Here is a 20,885-nt window from a genome sequence, read left to right as displayed (position 1 = left end):
CTCTGGAGGGATGGGGCCTAGACCCCTTACTGTCCTAAATGAAGGCAGTCATTCTTCCCCCTCAATATCCTTAAAGGTTTTTACATTTAGATTGTTGGAAAGAAAATAGAATGGAAAGTGTCTTTGCTCATATCTACCCAGACTTCCCATCCTCTAGAACTAATGAGGTGATAATTTCCATACTTTCACTGCCCCATCTGAGAAAACAAGAACATCATTACTATGGTATAAACTATAACACAGAAACTAGATAGCTCTTATTCATTCCCTCTTCTCCACCTTTTCCTTATGAAATGCAAACCAACTCCATGACAGCAGTCATTGCATTATTTAGAGACAGGTTTTCTGACTTAGAGCTGAAACCTCATGGGTAGATAGCAGTGACACCTTCATTCATGGCTTATGTTTCTCTTTTTTATGGGACAAGTAGGGGAGAGGTGTTCTTGTTTGTAACAACAATGGAATAAAGCACTTCATGCATTACTAGAATGCTTTCTGCCATTATATATAATTTAATTATTAAACCCACCAAAAAAAAAAAGCTTATGAGAAAATACTGCCTTAACTAGAAACTGCTGTAAGAAGCTCAGTATTATGAAGTGTGTTCTAAGAAAATTGAAAATCAGTCAATACAAATAGCTAGAATACCGAAGACTAAACTATTTAAAATTCTCATTATAATATGCCCCCCCCCCCCACCAAATGCAGCTGAGTTAGCCAGATCTTGATGACACACAGGGGATTCCAGAGTCAGCACGCTCGTGCTATGTGAGTTTTTCCCAAATGTCCAAGCCTAAGCATCCAAGTCCAAACGAGGAAATTTGGAGTCTTCAGCGAAACTTCTCTCTGAGATCTGCTGCTAGACCATTAAGATTTAATGTTTTTTCTTGCGCATTCTGTGAATACCATTCACCAACTCTTCTTATATGAAATGTTAGCAAAGTTTCCTTAGCACAGCAGAACTATTGTGCTGAACAGAAAGGGGGAAATGCAAATATGTGGAATGCAGAAACTAATGTTAAGACTGTCCAAGAAGGTCTCAAACTCCCAGGAGAGTACCAGCCATCTCCACACCTCGGTGTCATTAAGTTTCATGTCATTGCTTATGCCAAGATGCAATCTGAGCTGAACGTGGCCATTTCAAGATTTAGCAGCCACCTGGGACAACACTGCTGTAAAGATAATTTTTGGATACTGTGTTCACTGTTTGCCACTGTCTTCTCACAAAACACCTGCCTGTGGCCACTACTTAACTGAGAACACCTTTAATTTAGTAGGAGGAAATAGGTTCTACCATTATTTTCAATATATGAAGTCTTTAATAAAGTGAAAAGAAAATTAAATAATCATCTTACAAATTCGATCATAGTAGATATGAAAAACTCTGGCTAAACAGCACCTCCAAAGGGCTCGGTCGGAACATGGAACTTAATGGGTGTTTAAGTTTACTAACAACACTTGCCCAGCAAAAAAAAAGAATGTACGTAAATAAGGGTTTACTTTCCAGTTTCACTCCCACATCCTCCGTATGACAATGTTTTCAACTGCGAAAAATGATTCCCTTCAGGGAAGCATCAGAACCTTGAAGGGAAGCACATATAGCCTATTCAATTAAATTATTCATTCCAATTAAATTATTATAATTTTGGAAAAAATAACTCTTATTCTTTTGAATGCAAACAGATAGTAATTCTTAACAAAACATACCCTATTGCCTTCACAAGGGGATACTTCAAAATCTCCTGGGGGGAGAAACAGGGTATTTTTATATTATCATAATATACAGACAAGGGCTTAAAAAGGCTTAAAATAATTTACTGCAAGGTATGACTGTTTTTAAATGGCACCTTTTAAAAATAGACATATCACATTTTATGCATTTTCAAAAACCTTCAAAGTTTTCAAAGAACTATGACCTAAATGTTACTATTACAGTGTTGCTCAAAACATTTGGAAATTTTCTTTGGGAAAAGTCTAATGTAACTGACAAGCAACACAAGAAAATCCATTGCTTTAATTTATAGTCATATGTACCTTTGTTCCGTATTTGTATAACTGTGCATAGCCACCAGAATTGGCCCCACAGAATTCTATATGTTTACCAAATCATGTATTTTTTAAAGATTTTATTTATTTATTTATTTACTTACTTACCTACCTACTTACTTACCTACTTATTTATGTAGAGAGTCTAAGCAGGGGGAGAAAGAGAGGGAAATAGAATCTCAAGAAGGCTCCATTCCCATCATGGAGCCCATGGAGCTGGACCTCACAACATTGAGATCTTGACCTGAGCTGAAATCAAGAGTCAGATGCTTAACTAACTGAGCCACCCAGGCATCCCCTAAATCATCTTTTTTTTTCTTTTTTTTTTTAAGATTTTTTTTAAATTTATTTGACAGACAGATCACAAGTAGGCAGAGAGGCAGGCAGAGAGAGAGAGGAGGAGGAGGCAGGCTCCCTGCTGAGCAGAGAGCCCAATGCGGGACACGATCCCAGGACCCTGGGATCATGACCCGAGCCGAAGGCAGAGGCTTTAACCACTGAGCCACCCAGGCGCCCCCCCCAAATCATCTTTTAATGCAGTAGTTTATTGAGAACCTGAAAAGCCTCTAAAAATGCAACCCTTGGGCCCTAACCTGAGAAATTCCTATTTATGTAGCCATATTAGAGGATTCTGAGACAGTTTATGGGGAACCATATATTTTGATAAATATTCCATTAATGGATTGGAATCTCCTTCCAATAAGGAGAGCTAAATGGACATACCAAAGGTTCTGAAGGTTTTTGCAAAAAAATTCCAAAATGGTTTTGGGTAATCACAACAACATTCCAATAAATGCATGGTCTCCCTTCTTAACAACCTTCAAAGGCAAAATTTTCTTGAATCTATAAACTGTTACATGTTTATCTTTCTAAGAAATCCACAGTGTTATCACTTATGTTATATTCTGGGGTATGCTATTTCTGGCTAGTTTCTGGTTGCCTTTTTCCTCTCTGCCAGAAAACTTCCACACTTGGCTTGTCGTCCCTATATGGACTGCTGTCATCTCTGATTTTTGCTCTCTGCTCTCTGTCCAGCCTTCTTCCTCAGCTCCACAGGAATGACGGATTATTCCCCACCCCTGATTTGGAGTTTGCAAACTAGTGTGAGTTAGAGTACCATGAGCAATGGTCACAATCCTTTGAATAACAAGCAGGGGAGCAACTAAATAATAATCTTCCAGTCCATGTCACCTCCTAATACAGCATGTTGCCTGGAAGTAGAAGAAAAGGAAGTAGTTCTAAGGATTTTGTCAGTCAAGCATTTGCATTAGATGTAGAAAAAAAAATATCTTGACACTAAAAAGTAGATGTGTAATAGCTTTCTCTAGAAGTTTCTAGGATGGTTAACACGAAATTCTGCCGGAAGTCAGAAAGATAATTAGGGTTGTGAGAGTTGTGTTTTATTCTACTTATTTCCCTTTATCCATTGGGACTCATCTCTCCACCTGGACTTCTTTAACTTATCTCTAAAAGCTAAACATCTGTAGGTCCCTTAAGTATGACAGTAAGGAATGAGAGAGAGAAGGTGAAGGATTGTGGTTTCTAAAATCCAAAATTTTATCAGACATCCCTGTTGATCTTCAGGAACACCCTAAAATGTAAACAGCCCTTCATTCAAGCCAGAATGTTTATACTTTTTAATGTACATTTTTGGGACATGTATATGTACAAATGGATAAATTAATTTATCATTTTAATTTATATCACTGAGCTCAACAAAGTCATAATCTGAAATTGATTTTTAATTCTTCCCTCTAAAGAATATTAAGTCAACAACCTCTAAAAATATTTGTGTTTTTGTTTACACAGAGAATAAGCATATTTCTTTATTTCTAGAAGTGTTTTAGAATATCAGCTTTGTGTGTTGCAAAATTATATCACCTTATTGCATTCCTTAGTTTAAAAATAAAGCTTTTATATTTCATACAATTTCACAGGTAACAACACATACTGAATTATTTCTAGCATCCTTTCTGCTAATTAACACACTCCTAATAACAATTTTCCTAATTATATTTATAGTTTGAAGAGCCACCTCCAGCATATTGACTCCTAATTAGGGTAATTTGGATACTAAACACTACTCCTTGGGTTTAGATTCAAGTACACCAGCATGTTTATTCTGAAGCATTTTAAAATAAATCACTATACAGACAATATAATACATCCTAAAGACATCAGCTAGCTAAACTTAAATTATAGAACAACAGCTATTTGATATTTTAAAATTTAAGTGTCACCATAGGCATCTTCAGATTATCAGATAATTAACTGAATATTACTGCTTGTATTTTGAGGTATGCATGATTGTCAATTTTAGTTAAATTATAAAGAGTGTTTTTTATATTTACATTTAAATTATAAAGAGTGTTTTTATAAAGTAAAATGTACTGTTATAAACACCTTTTCTTACTGGTAGTAGAGTTTAGTAAATAAATAAATAATACAGCTAAATAAATAAAAAGAGTTTAATAAATAAACCACATATAATATATCCCTTGAATAATGTATTTTATTTAACCTTTCAATAATTAACTGATGCCCACTGCATCCTTCTGAAGTACTTTTTTATCTTTCCTTGAATCCCACCATATCCTCTCGGTTTTTCTTTTCTTAGGTTCCTGGCTTCTACTGCTCAATCTTCACTGTAGACAGTGCTTCCTCTGCCAATTCATTGCGTATTGGCAATTCTCTGAGTTCTTTCTATCTAGGGCCGTGTTCTTTTATTGGACATTTCACCCATTTCTTAGTCTTCAGTTACAACATGATGCCCAAATCAAAATTCCCACACCCACCTCCAAATGTAGATCTATCCACCCAGCTCTCCATTAATCCACTTACTGGATTGTTCCATAGCAGCTCAAAATCCTCATTTCCCAACCAGTCATTCCTGTACTCAAATTTATAGTGCTCAGGGCACTGACATAGGCATTGTATTTAATTCTTTCTTCTCCTTCAACTCACACTTCAACAATTTCCAAAATGCATTGATTCTAACTCTTAAACATAAACATCCATTCCCCCTTTCTGTTCTCAGTGATATTCTCTTAGTCCAGGGTTTCCATAGTATCCTTCTAAACAAGCCCCTGCATCCCATATAATCTTTCAAAATTATGCTACAATCCCAGCAAATTCTCTGAGTGGAAATCTCATCCTGTCACTCTTGCACTTGGACAACTTTAGCCAACTTTGAATAAAGTACTGAGGTCTAAGAGCCTTTATGATCTCACTCCTGCTTACTTCTCTAGCCTTGAGTATCTTTACTTCCTACTTGTATTTATTTAAAATTTTTTTCCAGCTTTATTGAGATATGATTGACTTATACTTTTCTGTTAGTTTAAGGTGTACAACATGATGTTTTGATATATGTATATATTGCAAAATGATTATATAGTAACATTCATTAACATGTCCATCATCTCACAAGTTACAGTTTTTTGTGATGAGAATATGTAAGATTGACTCTCCTAGCAACTTTCAACTATATAATACAGTTAACTAGAGTCACCATGCTACAGATTAGATCCCCAGAACTTCTTCATTCTTCAGCTTGAAGTTTGTACCCTTTGAATCAACATCTCCCAACCCCCAACCCCATCCCCAGCTCCCAGTAACCACTATTCCACTCTGTAAGTTTAGTTTTTTTTTATTTGTTTGTTTGTTTAGATTCCACATGTAAGTGAGACCTTACAGTATCTTACTCTAACTTACTTCACTCAGCATGATGCCTTCAAGGTCCATCCAGGGCTTGACTGCTCTTTTCCATTTAGTGCCGAATGTTTCTCGTTGTTGCATATACTAAAGTTTATGTATCCGTTCACCTACTGAAGGACATTTTGGCTGCTTTCATGTTTCAGCAATTATGAATAAAGGTACTAGAGGCATCATACATGGGCTTTTATGTGGACAAAAGTTTCCCTCTCCTTTGGGTAAATACCAAGAAGCACAATTGCTGCATCACATGGCAAGAGTGTGTATAGTCTTGCAAACAACTGCCAAACTGCCAGAGTTCCTGATGCTCTACATTCTTTCCAGCATTTGGTATTGTTAGTGCTCTGGATTTTGGACATTCTGATGGGTGTGTAGTGGAATAGTTCATCTTAAGGTTCATTTTACATTTTATAAAAGCTGCCTCTTTTCATGCGATAATAGCCTCTAAGTCATACACTCAACTTATCAATAGCAGCAAATACAGTTCTGTCTTAAATAAGACTTGAAACTACCAAATAAATGAAAATATGTGATTTTATTCAATGTAAAGTATGTGCTTGTATGAATATTCTATTTTTATAATCTTCACAGATTTTCAGATCAACATGTCAATTGTAAAAGTGTAATTTACTTGTATCAGGGTAATGCATCACTAGTCTACTTAAAATACAGAGGATTCATCTTTAAGCACATTTATAACATTCAAACATCTGATTTTTATCAAAGAATACTGAAAATATATGTGAGGAAGAGACGGCAGTACAGGAAGTTTTAATGCTTGAAAGAAAAAAAGTTTAAAGGAACTTAGAATCTACAAAATTATTTGTAAGTTATTTCTTGTAATACCAAAAAAAGTCTTAACTCCTAACATTATAAAACGAAAAACTCAGAGAACATAGGCAATAGCCAAAGTATCAAGGACTTGAAAATTCTTCAATATCTGTTTAACTCAGGTGATAGTTGAAAAGTAAAGATGCCTTTTTAAGATTCTATGGCATAGAAATGGCATACACTCTCCGAAAAGACAGAGTCCACACTTACTGCATATCCTGAGGAAAAGAGGTGACCTCAAAGTCCTAGAAATAAACTTAAAGTGGTAATGGATACAGTACGTACAATGAAACCTAGATAAAGTATTTCTCCAAGTTTTTGTTTATTTCCTGTATTGTATGCAGGCACTGTGTCAGGCATTGTGGGAGGACAAAAGTGAATCAGCTACAGTTCTTTTCTAGGTGCTAAAAATGTCTCACAGAGAAGCTAAAAATTCCTAAATATAATCTAATGAAGGAAGTGACAAATGTCATCAGAGGGGATTAAAGACAAAGTATTAGAATAATTTAGAGCAGGAAGGATTACTTCTGCTTGCAGGAAGTCTCTCTAGATCAGGGCTCAGGAGCAGGGCCTGTCAGCTTGGGTAGATGTAGATACAGACAGATTATGAGGAAGTTAGGTCAGGGAAAAGCAACGACTTAAGCAAAGTGAAAAGAATCAAGTGGGAGAGTGTGGGATGTGGATAGTGAAGGGCAAATAGTTCAGTAGATTTAGAGCATAGAATGACTGAAATGCAATAGGAGACAACATTTGGAAATACAGATTGGCTCCAATCTTTAGAGGACTTTGAATAGCATGGTAAATGTAGTTCTACTATTCTGAAACATTGGCTAAAATTTAAATCACATAATGAATTTGATTGAGAACTACTTTTAAGAGTGTGTGAGAATATAATATCACAGATCAGGATAAAGGACAGTTCTGGGTTAAAGATGTAATAGTCCTCTTCAAAAGGACTCCAAAGATTAATGCTTTCCAAGCCAGCATTGGAAAGGACCTGGGATATTTGCACATAACCCTTTGCTTTCATTTCCTGTTTCTCAGTTTACTAAAATAAGAATGTATCACCTCCAATTATTTGACATTTCTTCTCCTGTAAGAGGAATTTGTTTATATGGCCAAGCCAAATTTGTCTTTCAAAAAAATAATTTCATCTATTAATAATATGATAATAAAAGTATGATTCATAGAGTGTCTGTAATATCCCAGACACTATGACAAGCCTATTAAAATACATCATTTAATTCTCATAACAAGTCTACAATTACAGTATTATTGAACTAATTTTACACGTAATGAAACAGAGGATCTGAGAGACAAAATCACTTTCATTATCTTATAACTGCCATGTTAAGAAAGATAAGATTTGAACACAGATTCTTTGACTCCAAAATAAGCATGGTCTATCCGCTATGATAATAATTGAAAATGCAGTAAGTTCTACCTCTGGTGTTTCTTGAATAAAAACCCTATAGATTTTATTAGTATAGATTACATCAATCAGTTCTGTCATTTGAATTTCCATAATAGAGATCTCAGACAAAATTTCTCCTCTCCTTTTTTTTTCTCTGCATATAAATGACTCTTTTCTATATTTACCATGATTAATTATCGCAGACAGTACCTTACATGATATTCGTCATTCCCACAGGAAATATTTAAAATACTTAATAACTAATATGACAGGGCAGCAACCAATATGAAGAGACCACCAATAAATCAGGCTCAGTCATAAACAAAGAAAATGGCAGCTCTGATACAGACCAACTGAAATACACTTCTTGTCAATACCTCACTGGAATTGATAAACCATATTGTCATCCAAACACATTCCTGGTTGACGGCATCTCTCGTCTTTTATGTACATAATTGTCATAACAAATTCTGACTCTTGAAGTATTCATTCAAGGAGTAGTGGGCCAGTTTTGAAGAAATCTGTGCTTCATGCTCCTTGCTTAAAGCTACATGCCCTCGCTCTCAAGTAATCCCTTACCTCTCAGTGTGTTTTCTCCTGTGGAAACAGTGGTCACAACACCTATTATTCAGACACTTATCAGGACTAAATTAACGTGTGTCTAGGGCCTCGTAGCTGCTGACACAGAGAAAACATGATCCTGGATACTGTCCTTCACTCCTCATGGCCCCTACATTGGTTCTCTTCCTACTGTTTCTCCACCCTCTGCTTCATGAATGGATTGATCTAAAGAAATGGTACAGAGTAAAAAGAAAATCTTTGTTCCAAAATGAACAGATGAGCAATATATTTTTCTTTGTAAATTATTTTCTATTAACCCTTTCTAAATCCTGTTTTCTGCTCTCCTTCTCCAAACTTTGCATTTATGGCTGATTTTCATTGCTCTTATGTATCTTGATACCTCAAGAAAAGTCAGGTCAAAATGTCTTTAGATAACAGGATCTTCAGCCTTAAAAAATTAAATCTGCAGTGGAATTCCATTTAAAAACCTTTTATTTTCATAATACCTCTCTTGTAGGATCATTCTTAAAGGATCTGTTCTTAACCATCTTCTTTGCTTGCTTCATACTCTTAATTCACACCCATAACTGCAAGGAATATTTCCCAAATCTACATGTGCACCATGCTGTCTTCTGAGATCCATACCCATTTTTCTCTTTACTGTTTATTTCATCCTGAATATCTCAACAGAATTGTTTCCCCTCCCATTAAACATTTCCAAAACTGTATATCACCCCTCCCCCAAATCCTACTTTTAATATCCATCTAGTTACTGAAATCAGAAACCTGGGAATCACACAAGATTCCACTGTCTCTCACCACATCTATTCCCAGATAAACCTGCCCTTTTTCTCCTTTATTGAATCATTTACATATTCATTCATTCAGTTATTCGATGTGTATACACTGAGTAGCAAATATGTTCCAAATATATTGAGGAAAATAAAAGACAAAGACAGGCTTGGTCCCTGTTCTCATGGAGAAAAGGGAAAAATCAAGGTAAAGGACTGGGTTATGTACTTAAATGATTCTTTTGTGAGGCCCAGACTGGACAGATAAATAAAAATTGGGCAGCATTCTATTCTATCTTATGTTAGAATTAGTGGTATATATGTCTATCTTTTTTATTCTCCAGATTATAAGTAAAAGAACCATGTGTCATTTATCTCAGCAGAGTGCCTACCACTTGGTCCATGATTAGTAATGTTCACTGAATTAAAAGGGTATGATGGAGTGAATGGTGAGGTTTAAGTGACTTGATACAATTAATAATCTCCTTTGAGAAACATATATACAAACTTTCCACTTCAGGTGTTTAAAAGTAAATTGTAAATTATTAATAATCGATTTTGCTGCATTTTCAATCATCCATAAATGGAGTCAAACAAAGATTTAATGACTCATGTTTCATTGAGGAAGAGTCAAGAATGGTGAGCTGAAATACACCTTGAAACACCACCTGGTTTGGGAAAGAGAGAAATACTCCATTTCAGTACCCAAACTCTTCCCTAAACGGTTGGTTTTTTGTTTTTGCTTTTTGTTTTTGTTTTGTGTTAGGTATCTATTTATTTGAGAGAGAGAAAGAGTGCATGGGTGTAGGAGGGGCAGAAGGAGAGCAAGAGAGTCCCAAGCAGACTCTGCACTGAGCGTGAAGCCTGGTGCAGGGCTGGATCCCATGACCCTGAGATCATGACCTGAGCTAAAACCTAGAGTTGGACACTTAACCAACTGTGCCACCCAGGTGTCCCCTAAAAATGGGTTATTTTTAACAAACTCTCTCCCCTGTGATGTGTCCTGGATCTATTCCTGAAAGGCAGCATAGTCAGCAAGTAGCTGAGAGCAAGGCGGTAGCCTCTGTAGATCCCACAGTAACAGCCTCCTAAAAACATGGCATTCCAGACAATGGAAAGAAGCTACATTGTTAATAGTCTTAACAGGGTAAGGTTGTTATCTGCCCAAGCATAAGGCTCAAGCCTAAATCCAGGAAGGAATATTTAATGAGTTAAAAGAATCACTTTTCCATTCTTTGTACCTGTCAGGATATATTATAATTATGTTTCTATATATGAAGTATCAGTGTGGACAAAGAGTTGAAATAATGCCAAGGGAACAAATAATGTGTGTGTTCCATTTCAGATCACTGCTGATTTGTAAACTGTTCTGTAACTTGCTTATTGCTTTCTGGACTGTTATAAAAATAGCACATTCAGTGTGTTCTCCCTCCTAAGGATACTGGAGGGTTTCAGTGAGAGTGAAGGGAATAGAATGAGAGATGAAATGTTTACCATGCAAAGTTCAACTCAACAAATAATGTGATGTTTCTTCTCTTGACTAATTCACATTTTATGAGAGCTATTTTTGAATATGTGTCTCCTTCTCTATTGACTTTGCCTATGCTCCAGGGAGTCTGCCACACACAGAAAACATTCATATTGATATTTCTAAAATGAACTTGTTCATTCACTTGATAGAGTATTTCTAATTCATCCATATCTGCTCTCTTAATATATAATAGCAACACTACTTTGATTAGATATCAAAGTATTAGAAATTTGAGAAAGCTGCTCTTTCTCCTACTACACATAGGTACTTTATGATTGCTTATGGAAGGAGAGATACTTCCCATCTATGCTTCCTCTAAAGGAAGAATAGACTAAGCAAAGTTTGTTTTTAAAAATATGCATAGTGAAATAAGTAAGCCAGAGAAACACAAATACTATATAATCTCACTTACCTATAGAATCTTAAAACAAAACAAAACAAAACCTCACAGATGCAGAGAACAGATTGGTGGTTGCAAGAGGTGGAGGCTGGGGGTTGGGGGTGGGCAAAATGGGTGACGGTGGTCAAAAGATACAAATTTCCAGTTATAACATAAATCAGTCCTGGGGATGTAATGTACAGCATGATTACTATAGTTAACAATAATGTATTGTATATTTGGAAGTTGCCAAGAGGGTAGACTTAGATGTTCTCATCACAAGAAAAAAAATTATAACTGTGTGGTGATGGATGTTAACTAGACTTATTGAGTAGTCATTTCACAATATATGCAAATATCAAATCACTGTGTTGTACAATGTTATATGTCAATTATATTGCAACTAAAAAAAAACCCTCTGACCTTAACCTGCTCTATAAGATAATAATTTATACATAATGAATATAAATGTGGATGTTTACTGTGAAATCTAGATCTAAATGATACTCTTTTTTTTTTTTTTGTAGTTTCAAGTTTTTATTTAAATTCCACAGTTCGTTAGTTTGGGATATAGAATTTAATGATTTGTCACATACATACAACACCCAGTGCTCATCACAAGTGCCCTCCTTAATACCCATTATCCATTTAACCCATCCCTCTGCCTACCTCCCATCCAGCAACCCTTGGTTTGTTCTCTACAGTTTTATGGTTTGGCTCTCTCTTTTCCTTCTCCCCTATGTTCATCTGTTTTGTTTAAGTTCCACATATGAGTGAAATTATACAGTATTTCTCTTTGACTGACTTATTTCTCTTGGTGTAATACTTCCTACCTCCATCCACATCATGTGTCTGAGTAATATTCCTCCGTGTATGTGTGTGTGTGTGTGTGTGTCTGTGTGTGTGTGTGTGTGTGTGTCTGTGTGCCCTATCTTCTTTGTCTTCATCAGTTGATGAACATCTGGGCTCTTTCCATAATTTGGATGTTGTTGATAATCCTGCTATAAACATTGGGGTACATATGCCCCTTCAAATCTGTATTTTTGTATCCTTTGGGTAAATACCTACTAGTACAATTGCTGAGTGGTAGGGTAGTTCTATTTTCACCTTTTTGAGGGAATGCCATACTGTTTTCCAGAGTGGCTGCGCCAGTTGGCATTTCTACCAACAATACAAGAGATTTTGCCTTTCTCCACATCCTTGCGAACACCTGTTGTTTCCTGTGTTGTTAATTTTAACCAATCTGACAGCTTTAAGATAACATCTCATTGTAGTTTTGATTTATATTTTCCTAACAATGTGTGATGTTGAGCATCTTATCATGTGTCTGTTAGCCACATGGATGTTTTCTTTGGAAAATGTCTATTTATGTCTTTTGCCCATTTTTTTAAACTGGATTAGTTGTTGTTTGAGTGTTGAGTTATAGTAGTTCCATGTATACTTTGGATACTAACCCTTTATCAGATATGTCATTTGCAAGATGTGTACTCTGAAAACTATAAAACACTTATGAAAGAAATTGAAGATGACACAGAGATATGGAAAAACATTCCATACTCATGGATTGGAAGAACAAATACTCTTAAAATGTCTGTACTACCTAAAGCAATCTACACACTTAATGCAATCCCCATCAAAATACCACCAGCATTTTTCACAGACCTAGAACAAACAATCCTAAAATGCATATGGAACCACAAAGACTCTGAATAGCCAAAGCAGTCTTGAAAAAGGAAAGCAAAGCTATAGTTATATTATAATGCTGTAGTGATCAAGACAGTATGGCACTGGCACAAAAACAGACACATAGATCAACTGAACAGAATAGGAAACCCAGAAATGGATCCACTACTATATGGTCAACTAATCTTCATCAAAGCAGGAAAGAATATCCAATGGAAAAAAAGTCTCTTCAACAAATGGTTCTGGGAAAATTGGACAGAAACATGCAAAAGAATGAAACTGGGCTTAAACAATACACAAAAGTAAACTCAAAATGGATGAAAGACCTAAATGTGAGACAGGAAACCATCAAAATCCTAAAGGAGAACATAGGCAGCAAACTCTTTGACATGAGCAATAGCAACTTCTTACTAGATTTGTCTCCTGAGGCAAGGGAAACAAAAGCAAAAATAAACTATTGGGAATAATCAAGATAAAAGCCTTCTGGACAGCAAAGGAAACAATCAACAGAACCAAAAGCCACTCTTCAGAATGGGAGAAGATATTTGCAAATGCTATATCTAAAGCATATTCTTCAAGAGCCCAAATTTTGTATAGTCTTTATAGTTGGATGAGTTAGAGCCTCTTTATATAAATTGGCTCTATTTCCTTCATTTGGGCTTGCAGCTCTTTGAATTAGCTAATATTCATTTCTCAAGTTCATTTCTATTGGAAAATTTCTTTTTTTTTTCTATTGGAAAATTTCTAAAGGCAAATTGTCTGGAAAGCTGGGTTATGAATCAAAAATTAATCATGAATAGATAGAAATCTAAGACTATATTTTACAGTGGTAATTGAATCAATTAAGAATAGAAACCTGCCAAACTAGTTGTTTTTTGTCAGCCACCATAGTAACTGCTTTCACCCACTTATTTCTGCTTTACATGGGCACAACCCAAATCTCTTTACTATCAAAACCGTATATGATTAGATTTGAACTAGATGTCAGACCTCCTTACTGTAGCGGATTCTCGCTTGGCTAGCGTTAGTAATCCCTACTCCATTTCTGGAACTTCAGTTTTCCTTTAGAGAACCAATCTTCTCCCACTCTCAGTCTTTGTGATTGTAGTTGGATTGACCTCATCTCCTTGCTTCATTGACCAGTATAGGGTAACAGTGACTGGTTCAGAATGAACATGGGATACAGCTTGGGCTCCAAAGTCCCACCCTAAACTTTTACTATTTGAAAAGGCATCTCTCCTGAGGTTGCTAAACTTCTTGAAAATAAGTGAATTTTCCAAGGTCATTTCTTGGAGAGAGCTAACTTGCGAATAGATCCAATACAGAAAACACAGAAGTCAAATATGGAGGAACAGATATTTTCCTGAAATCATTGCTAAGTTCCTAGATCTACTTGTGACCAGAGCTGCAGAAACCCATACAACTCTGATTTAAAAAATAACAGATTTAAATAGATGAAGAGATAGTGCATGAACATGGGCTGAAAGACTCAATCAATCTGAAGATTCAAGTGATTCAGAATCTTAGGTCCACACAAAAACTTGCACATGCATGTTTATAATGGTGTTGTTTATGAGTGGCAAAAGATAGATGCAACCTCCAGTAGGTGAATGGATGAACAAACAGGGACATTTATGTAATGGAATGTTATTCAGTGATAAAAGAAGTGAGCTGTCAAGCCACAAAAAGACATGGTTGGGTTTTAAATGCATATTGCTAAATATAAGAAGACTGTCTAAGAAGTTTTATGATTATATTATTAAATGATTACAGTTATATGACACGGAAAAGGCAAACTATAGAGGCAGTAAATAGGCCAGTGGTAGCTATAGGTTTGGGGGAGGAGAGAATTGAATAAATGAAACATGAGAATTTGTTGGGAGCAGTAAACATATTCTGTATGATACTCTGATGGTAGATATGTAACATTGTGAATTGGTTGAAACCCACAGAACTTTATAGGAAAAAGAGTTAACAATGTTTAGGTTATAAAAACATTATAAAAATCATTTAAGTTATTGGGTAATCCAAGAAGGAATGCCAATTGTGACAAGAAAATCTAACTGTATTACAAATATAGGAAACAACTTTACTCAAAGGAGTGGGGATAAAGTGCTGACCTAAGTAATTTCAAAGTAAGTGGATTCTCTAAGAATAAGGGCAAAAGGAAATGTAAATAATCACTGTACTTTTGTTTTAAAGTTAATTCCCACAGGAGTATTGGTTAACATTTCTGATACTGCTATACATATATACTAGAACTGAACAATTAAGTAAGTAGAAAAATGGGTGGCGAGAGTCATGTTTTTCTTAGGAATTTATGAATAAGGATAGGGAGAAGCCTAGAAAGATTTATGTGTGAATAGATTAGAGTTAAATATTAGTATGAACTCATGTTTAGATTAATATTGACATTGAAGTCTACGTATAGAAATATATATAAATGTGTATATAAACACCATTTTTTTCCTAAGAGAGCCTACAAGCAATGACATCCCAGTAGCAACCAGACACCAAATATCCAGAACTTGGTTTCTAATACTATACTCTAATACCATACCATGCTCCATACATCCTGGGATAAATGGCTGATTCCTGGGCTGGAACCAGTGAAAGAGCTCTTACTGGCCAAAGGGAGAACGATTTGAGCAAATTAAGTCATATTGTATTATCACCCAAAGTATAAAATAAATATCAATAAGGTCATACTGATATAAATGAATGACTGAATGAATGGATAAATAGGGGAAAAAGACCAATTTCTTATGCAGAATAATTTAAAGTATTTATGAAGGTAAGCCACCTTCAAAGAAGAGTATATACTCCAACTTCAAGGACTATATGCATTATTATTGCTATATATGTGTTGTGTATTATATGTATATATGTATGTATATATTGTATGTATATACATATATGGTACTTACATATTGCATTGTTTATATGCATTTATATTTATATTTCATCACATATGTTATATATGTTTATTATATATCATGTAAATATTATATATACATATATATGATGTGTGTGTGTGTGTGTGTGTGTGTGTGTGTGTATAGTGCTTAGCATAGTACCTGACTCATTCTCATTATTCAAAAACTAATGATGATGGTAGGAGTCTAACTCAAGAAATAATCAGTAATAGTAATTATTTAATAATAATAAAAGGCACTAGTCGAACCATTTTGGATACCTGTTGGACAGTATCTGCCAAAGTTGAATATTTGTATAATCTATGTCTCAGCAATCTTATTCACAAAAGAGGTGCGTGTGTGTGCATGTATGTGTGTATATGTGTGTGTGTATTTGAAATATGCACTTATTTTACCAAATGGCATATCCTAGAATATTTATAATAGTACTGTTTGTAATATCTAAATGCCCATCAGCAGTAGAGTGGATAAATAAATTGTGGTATATTTACGATTTGTGGAATAGCAAACAGCAATTAGAAGAATAATATAGAACTACAAGCAAAAATATGGATGAATTGCACAAGCATAATATTATTAAAGAAGATAAATATAAAAGAGAGTATAATATATAATTTCACTGATAGAAATAGAAAAGCAGGCAAAAATATATGTTGTTAGAAGTCAGGATCCTGGTTAATCTTGGAGTGTAGTGGGCTGGCTAGTTAACTAAAAGTGGGCATGGGGAATGTGTAAGACTCATGGTCTGGTGCTAGTTACATGTGTTTAATTTGAAAAACTCCATAAATCTATACACTTCATGCATTTTTTTGTTTCTTTATTACATGTCCTCTCAAAAGCAAAAACTCTGAAGTAAACCTGTGTGTGTAGACACCACATGTGGGTATGGTTTTGTTTTCATTTCCTTTCTGCACCTCTTACCAGTTTATCCAACTTCTTTTCCCTACTCAAAAATAGATCAAGGCTGCAATGCAGCTGGTGCTGTTCACAGTAAAAAAAAAAACAAAAAACATCGCATAAAGTTCATTGAACTTATGGAAGCTGTCTGTAATTAGCTATAAGAGCCTGAGTTACTTAACTTCTGAAACTGAGTTTACCCAATTACAGTATATCAGAGGGTTATCGTGAGGAGTAAGTAAAATCAAAGTATGTAAAATCATCACAAAAGAACTTAACAAGTATTGACCATACTTACTTATGTAATGGGTTTCAGACTACTGGATTGTCAGTATCACTGAAGGAGAAATGAGTGATGTACTCCTCATTTTCAGTTACTTTGTGTATTCTTTATCTAGAGTATGATTACCTCAAGCTCAGTTGTCAAGGGGGTCCTATATGAGCTTGTGTTACGTGGCATGAGTGCCAAGTGGATATAAAGTGAAATAAGATAATGCAAAATTTGCTTCCTCACAGTGTTGAAGGATGCCAATAGCTATTTTGGGCAGTGTATCATGGTGAGAGGATTATTATCACTTTCCATATGACTGTGTTAAGTTTGCACCTGGAAAATGATTTTTTTAATGTTTAGCTGCTCAAGAGCCTCCAGCAGTAGACCAAGTGGTGGGGAGCTTAGAAAGTGGTACAAAGAACCCATGAAGTTCTATGCCTGTAAGAAAAAGAAAAACAAGGGGCACTGGGTGGCTTAGTTGTTAAGCATCTGCCTTTGGCTCAGGTCATGAGTCCTAGGTTCGAGCCCTGCATTGGACTCCCTGCTTGGCGGGAGGCCTGCTTCTCCCTCTCCCACCCCCCCAGTTTGTGTTCCCCCTCTTGCTATCTCTCTCTCTGTCAAATAAATACATAAATCTTAAAAAAAAAAGAAAAACAAAAGATGATAGGTTAAAAATGCACATTGTTTTGCTTTGTCAGTGAGAATGAACATAATAGCTCCTAGATAGGAGAAAGGTGTAAATTCTAAAATAAGAGAAGGATAAATGACTATAGTTGAGTGTAAGAAGGTGTATCTATGAGTAGTAGACATCATTGTTTAAAATACAATTTAGGTTAAACATGAAAGAAAAGTCTCCTGAGAGTAATAACTATTCAGCTATGGAATACTCATTTCAGAGAAGCAATGCGAGCTCCATTTCTCAAGACGGTGCAAACAAAAATAGTCTGAGCAGCCAGAGGGTGAGTTATGGGAGTAATGCTTTGCTGACAAGATTTGGTTTTGTTTAGCATCCAAAATATGAAAATTGGTCTCCATATATACTGGGTCTTATACTAAGAGTTAACTAACTTCAGATGCACAATTTTTCCTTTGTTTTTAGCTTGTTACCAATTGTTTGTCTCTGAGTGGGTGGATAAGAAAGATAAAGGATCTGTTTTATGAAATATATTGATGTGTCTGTAATTTCATTAGAACTAATGATATTTTAAATTTTTTTGAGCAAAAATAATAATAGATTTTTCCGTTCTCAGCTCATAAAACAGTTCTTTGTAGGCAGGCAGTAAATATATTTTTGAATAAATAATAAAAAGATTGGACTCAAAGGAAAATGTCCATGCCCAAATTTGGCTTAGTATTTATATATAAAATGGACAAATTACTATGCTATGCCAAATCCAATTATTGGCACCATATTGAATCCAGATTCTATTAGGGTATTTAAGTGCTATGGAATAAGTTCAATCCTTGTATATTTAGAAATCGATCATTTTATATTTTCTTATCCCTTAAAACTCTTCAAAGTTCAAAGAGTAGTACAGTATTACAATGAAGTTACAATAAGAATGTCTGAATCTGCCAAACTCTACTTACCAAATCTTTTGTATCATTGATCATATAGAACATTAAACAAAACCATACTTGATGAAATGGACAGGTTACTGTTTTGCTGGGATACCACTTTTCCTCACAGAGGAAACCTGTTTTGTCAGATTCTTCTCAATCTTCTCTAAGTGTTAAACATGTAATGCAGAATATAATGATAAGAATCTTAGACTAAGCCATACCTCTTGGATGATCAAATTCTCATGAAAGCGGCATTTGTTCACTCTTCTGCTGTCTTCTGATTTATAATTGTTTATTACATAAAATTGGCATAAACATTCTCCTGAAAACATATATTATATGAAAGATCACATTGTTTTTAATTCAAATTTAAATTACTATTTTCAGAGTTTCTCATAAAAGTCAGTATGATGGCGGGCCGGGAAGATATTTTCTCCACCCACGAATTGTGTAAGAGCTCAAGAGATCATACACAATCCAAAAAGTTGGAGAATAATTTTGTCCTGGACCCATCATGGTCTGTCCTGAGAGGGTTATTGTCCAACTCAGCTCTTCTCAACCAGGGGTTTCATAAGAATTAAGCCCTACAGTCCTAAGGTATTCATTATATATAATGAATTATCTTTTCTCCTATGTTCTGAAAATAGTACTGCCTACAAACCATCCTTGCTAAAATTGACAAAATATTCATTTTCTGTTAATTTTTTTTTTTTTTTTTTTTTTTTTTGCAGAACCTTGGTTGGGAAAGGGTGGCCTAATCCATACGTGATCCATTTTAAGCCTATTCCTTGATGACTTAGAGTATCCATTCATCTCCTCTCAGCTAGTGGGACTTTTTGACATCTCCAAGGATCCTTCCTGTACCAAGAATCAGATATAATAGCTCCATCAGATGTCCTTCCACCTCCCAAAATCCTGCATGAACACAGGGACCAGATTTTATCACTCACAGGGAAATTACTTCCTCTAATTTTCCCTGAATTCTGGGAAATTCAGTCTTCCCTATCTTTTCTTTCAACCCTACCAAGAGACCTCCAATTCTTTTCCTTCTACTAAAACAAAGCTTTTGGCTTTCTCTTGAAGCAAAGCAAGTCTCAAGATGAGTTTGCTCTTTTGAAAGAAAAGATATTACCCCAATTCTTTCTGAAAGAGCCTAAAAAGCAGTAGGGCAAGGTAAGTTCTCAGTTTATTTAGACATGAGCATCTGAATTATCTCCAGGTTCTTAACTGTTCCTTCCTGAGGTACAGTATTAAGTGAGTTTCCTGACCTTCCTCAAATCAAGGCACATAGAGAAGATGATGGAAGATGTACAGTCTACTGGGGAAATTGGTGGGAATTTGGGGACATTCTGGAGTTGTATCTGGAGTTGGGGATTGTATCTGGAGTTAACAGATTCAGAAATAGAATTTTATTAAAATATAAATCATCTTATGTCACTCACCTTCTCAAAACCTTCTAATTTATCATCTTAGAATTAAATACCAAATACTACCATGGTCGAGCTGCCTTAAGTAATCTAATCCCTGGCTACCTCTTTAACCTCATTTCCAGCTATTTTCTGCCTAACTCACTAGGCTTCAGCAATTACAGAAACATTCAGTGCCCATTTCTGCCCTTTGCCTGCTTTGCTTTTTCTCCAGCTCTTCATCAGGTTGTCACACTCACTGCATTCAAGTTTCTCTGATCATGTGTCACCTACTGGACACTATCAAAAATACCCATCTATCACTTCCTTCCCATACCTTAACAATTTACTTCACCATCTGAAATTATGTCATATAATCACTTATTGACTTGTTCATTGTATGAATCTCCCACAGAGTGTAAACTCTTTAGGGCAGATATTCTGTCGTATTTATGGTCTATCCCCAGTAGCTAGAACAGTGTCTGGTGCACAGTAGGCATTCCATGATGTTAACTATTATTCATCATCAGTATTTTCTCATGAACCAGTATTGCCCTATCCTGCTCAGAAAATGTTTCCAGGATCTGAGCCCATACACAGTCAAGATCTGTGTGTGGGGGTGTAGGTAAACTAATTACAATAACTGAGAAGAAAATTTAATTTAATTTAACTTGTTTTTGATATTACATAATTGTGTTCTTCCTAACTTCTGAAGCCCTTCAGAAGAGAGGTTGACCTACTTCTTTAAATCTTCTACTGTAATGGGCAATGCAACTGTCCAGTTATTTGGTAAACCTAAAATTTTTAACTGCCATTTGCTATGTACAGAGTTCTGAACAAAGAACACTCCTAAGTTATCAATGAA

This window comes from Enhydra lutris, unplaced genomic scaffold, assembly GCF_002288905.1.
Source record: "Enhydra lutris kenyoni isolate GAN:26980312 unplaced genomic scaffold, ASM228890v2 scaffoldscaffold16, whole genome shotgun sequence".
Taxonomy (NCBI): Eukaryota; Metazoa; Chordata; class Mammalia; order Carnivora; family Mustelidae; genus Enhydra; species Enhydra lutris.
The sequence above is the reverse complement of the archived record's forward strand: the minus strand, read 5'-3'. Positions refer to the sequence as shown.